Source organism: Panthera pardus, unplaced genomic scaffold (genome assembly GCF_024362965.1).
Source record: "Panthera pardus isolate Hobbes unplaced genomic scaffold, ASM2436296v1 HiC_scaffold_8, whole genome shotgun sequence".
Classification (NCBI taxonomy): Eukaryota; Metazoa; Chordata; class Mammalia; order Carnivora; family Felidae; genus Panthera; species Panthera pardus.
In genome coordinates this window covers 19,156,016-19,160,879 of record NW_026527013.1, presented here as the reverse complement: position 1 = coordinate 19,160,879, position 4,864 = coordinate 19,156,016, and positions in this window count along the sequence as shown.

Here is a 4,864-nt window from a genome sequence, read left to right as displayed (position 1 = left end):
CCCCTCCCCCGCACCACCAGCCTCTTGAGGTGGCGTCCAATCCGCGACGGTGTCTGACTGCGCGTAGACTGCTGGGAAGTGTGGTCGCTAAGGCATCCTGTCACTCACGCCCTGTGTTAATTTCCTGCGCATTTCGTTGTTGTTGTTGTTGTTGTTTTTCAAAACCGAGGGCGGAGTTGCCAATCTGCCATTTGCAGACCCAGATTAGAACGCTTACCTTTATTGGTAATTCTTTGCCTTTGTTACAAAGGCCTTAAAAGAGTACAGTTTGTGTTCACTGACACGATGTAAAACGTCACGTGTAACCCAGTTTTAAGAGAACTAAGGTTAGTTGACCGACTATTGCATTATTGGACTCTAGATGGTTTGGGCTAAGTGCTTTAGAAATACCTATTTTCATTTTTATAATCTATGAGATGGTTATTAAACCCAGTTTGCAGGTGAGGAAAATGAGGTTTGTGGAAGTTAAAAGAATTCTTTAAAAAATTTTTTTTTTCTTTAGAAGTAATCTCTATATCCAACATGGGGCTGAACTCACAACCCTGAGGTCAAGAGTCATGTGCTCTTCTGACTGAGCCAGCCAGGCACTCTGAAATTAAGAGAATTCTTGAAGGCAGATCTTCAGAGTGTCATTTGATTGATATTCTCCAATCTAAGGCACAGGCTCATGAAAGTCATTTTCCAGGGTTAATTTAACAGTTAGTAGTTGGATGTCTAATAGCATCTCAAAATTACAGTCAAAACTCACCATCATCCCCTTCACAGCCCTTCTCATAAACGGCAACTCCTTACTTCCAGTTACTCAGGACAAAAACCCTGGAGTCAGTCATCTAGGTCTTTTCTCCCTTGCACCCAATCTATTAGTAAATCCTGTTGACTATCTTCCAAATGTAAATTTAGCATCTGACCACTTCTAGACTGCTTCAACTGCTGTTCACCTAGTCAAAGCCATCATCAGTGACCTTGTCTGAGAGACAGTAGGTCACACAGAGTTAATAGTAGTGGAACTGGGATTTGAATTAATAAACTTGATTTCAGAGTCCATGCCCTCAGCTACTAATGTAAGCTCCAGAAGGGCAGGGACTTGTGTCTGTTTAGTTCATTCACTACTGTATCTATCCCCAGTGTCTCTACTGATACCTGGTACATGGTATGTACACAATAGATATTTGTTGACAAACAAATAAATCCACTACCAAAGCTAAATGTGTAATATTTGGGGTGGAATAAGGCAAGGGTTCTTGGGTAATTAAAAGAGGTATTTTGGCCTGGGACTGGTCAGAGAGACGGTGGTATTCCAGTGCCATTTAGTTAGCATAATTTGCCCTTTGGCATTATTTATAGAGATATTTTAGTGGAACTGTTTTTTCAGGTCACATATACACACATGAAAAATTAGGGGCACCTGGCTGACTCAGTCAGTGGAGAATGTGATTCTTAATTTCTGGTTTGTAGGTTTGAGTTCCACATTGGGTGTGGAGATTATTTTTAAAAAAGTATTAAAAGTTAGACCATGACAAGGCAGATATCAGTTATAGAAAACTGCACCCATGTTCTTTGGATAAGAGATCTTCAAAGAGTAAGTAAAAGGATGTTGGTGAGTAGATTCCAAGCCAGAAGCTTCAAATATACTGTAAAACCTTTTTTGTGGAAAAGCATCTAGGAAACATGTTCTTTAAATATGTTTTAACTATGGGTTATCTGGAAACTCTGGGTAATCAAAAAACCTAACAACAGATGGAAAGGTAGAAATTTCTGATTTTGGAACAATGGGTAACATAGCTTTCTTTCCTTCTTCCTCTCTCCTCTGTATCTATCTATCTATCTGTATTGGTTCAGGCTGCTATAAACACCACAGACTGGGTAGCTTATAAACAACAAAAAAAAGTATTTTTCAACAGTTCTGGAGGCTGGGAAGTGCAAGCAGGGGCCAGCATGGTCAAATGAAGGTCCTTTTCTGGGTCGCAGACTTCTTGTTGTATCCTCACATGGTAGAAGGGACTAGGAAGCTCTGTGGGATCTCTTTTACAAGAGCACTAATCCCATATATAATGACTCCATCTTCATGAACTTAATAATTTTCCAAAGTCCTCACCTACTAATACCATTACCTTTGGGGGTTAGGATTTCAATGTATGAATTTGGTGAGGGGAGGGGACACATGCAGATCATTGTGGTATCCACACACACACACACACACCTTTTCACACATATGTACGTATTTATATATAGTGTCAAAGTCACAGGGGAAGAGTAGATATATGTAAAACTTCCATCACCAGATAAAAGTAAAAGTATGTGACCACGGGACTCAAATATGTGTTCAATGAAATTTAAAAGTTAAACATAGGGGCACTTGGGTGGCTCAGTAGGTTAAGTGCTTGATTCTTGATCTCAGCTCAGGTCTCGATCTCAGGGTTGTGGGTTCAAGCCCCGCATTAGGCTCCACGCTGTGTGTGGAGCCTACTTAAAAAAAGAAGATATAAAAGTTAAACATAGAGAAAGGTAAACCCCAAAATGGATGATGTAGATGCCACGAATCCAGAACCTGCTAGACTTAATGGCCGCTAGCACTTGACTGCCTCATTCCCAAAGCAGTTCAACAAGCACTTCTGAGTATCCCTGAGGTGCTTGCTGGATTGGGCTCATTACCTGCCATAAAAGCTGTATGGCTGTTCATAAATGGTACATAATCATCCTTGAACTTGAAGAAGTTGCCTAGAAAAAAAAGATGGACTCCATCCAGAAGGAAGTGCCACCCTCCCAAATTCTCTGGTAGCTGATCTTTTTTGTGGACACTGCCCATTTGAGCTCCAGAGCAGTGCCCCCAACGGCCTGTCTGGCAGCTGATGTGGGTCTGGAAAAGTTTAACAAGTTCCCAGCTAATAAAGAAACAAAGACAATAGTTATTGTTTAAGATTTTATTCTTAAATAATCTCCACACCCAACATGGGGCTCAAACCCACAACCTGAGATCAAGTTGCATGCTCCAAATGAGCCAGCCAGGCACCCGTTTCTTGTTTTAAATAAAGCCACATATGTTCAATATAGAGCAAAGTCCTTTAAGACTGCTTTTCCCAATGTTCTGAAGTAAGAAAAAAAAAAAAACAAAACAGTTCTCAGGGTACTTGGGTGGCTCAGTCAGCTGAGCGTCTGACTCCTGGTTTCTGCTCAGGTCATGATCTTACAGTTTGTGGGATTGAGCCCTGCGTCAGGCTCTGCGCTGACAACATGGGGCCTGCTTGGGATTCTCTCGCTCTGCTCCTCCTCTGTTCAAACACATGCACACTCCCTCCCTCTCTCAAAATAAATTAAGTAAATATGAGAAAAAAAGTTACCTTAATGAAATAATGATCTTTTTTCCTTAATTCTCCACAACTTGGCAAAAGAAAAAAACTAGTTAACATATTTTGATCTCAGGCTACTCCAGAATAAGTAGACTTATGTGAGAACTCTTGCCTATACCAAGAAACTGATTTGTCAAGAGATGGGCTTTGATAAACTGACAAGAGATATGCAATCCAAACTGGATTCAACTAGTATTATTCATGAGGCATTATTCTCTCATCTATTGGGTGCCTACTGTTGTTAGACCCTAGGAATAGAGTATTAAAGAAAATTACCCAAGATCTTGCCCTTATGTAGCTGGCATCCTGATCAAAGGCTCAGGGAACTGCCCAGAGACATTGTAGGGTGACAGACACACCTTTCACATCCATTATTACTTTTGATCAATACCCAAAGTACTGCCTTAAAAATATATGGGATACTTTACACCTTATTTCCAATAGCAGTATTTCCCTTAAAGTGGCAAAATAAAGCTAGAAAACAAAACCAGACAAAGTCTGAGGTCTGGGCTTAAACACTTTCTTCAGGGAAGATGCTATCAGTAGCTTGCTGTACTCATTCTCTCATGTCAGTAATTGCTCAGTGTCAATCTTCCTCAGTACACTGATTCCCACAGGCACAAAGACCAACACTGACCTTGCTATAAGCCCCAGTGACAAGCAGAGTAGGCTCTTAAAACATTCTTAGGGGCGCCTGGGTGGCTCAGTCGGGTGAGCGTCCTATTTTGGCTTAGGTCATGATCTCATGGTTTATGAGTTTGAATCCTGCATCGGGCTCTGTGCTGACGGCTCAGAGCCTGGAGCCTGCTTTGGATTCTGTCTCCCCCTCTCTCTGCCCCTCCCATGCTCATGCTCTGTCTCTTAATAATAAATGTTAAAAAAAAAAAAAAAAAGAGGTGTCCAAAGATACTTCTTTGGAGAGTTTTAGCCATGGAGGGAAAGAAAATCTGGGATAGTGGTTGGAGGGTAGTGACAATTCTTTTTCCTGGCTGTTATTTTCCAGCCTCCACATCCTTTTGTCTGTTCAAAAACCAGTCTGGGATCTTATACTGGTGTGGATTCTGCATAATGGTGATTACACATTCCACTGATCTTCAGTGAGCTCTCCAACCCTCTTGGTGAGATCGATGTCTGCTTTCCTCAACACCACATGAGAATATCATGAGCCCCACACTCTTAACTGCAGGGATGGCAAAGGCTATTTTCTGCCACCCATCGATATTGGTGTTGAGTACTCACAAAATGTGCTGGAACTTCTCAGGGATCACTAGAGACACGGTGGTGGCTCCAGCGGCACCATGTAGGCCTCCCGTAGAAGAGTTGTTTTTTTTTTTAAAGTTTATTTATTTATTTTCAGAGAGAGAGTGAGAAGGGGAGGGGTAGAGAGAAAGGGAGAGAATCTCCTAGCATACAGCCAGATGTAGGGCTTGATCTCAAGAACTATGAGATCGTTACCTGAACTGAAATCAAGAGACAGAGGTTTAATCGACTGAGCCACCCAGGCGTCCCAGTGATAA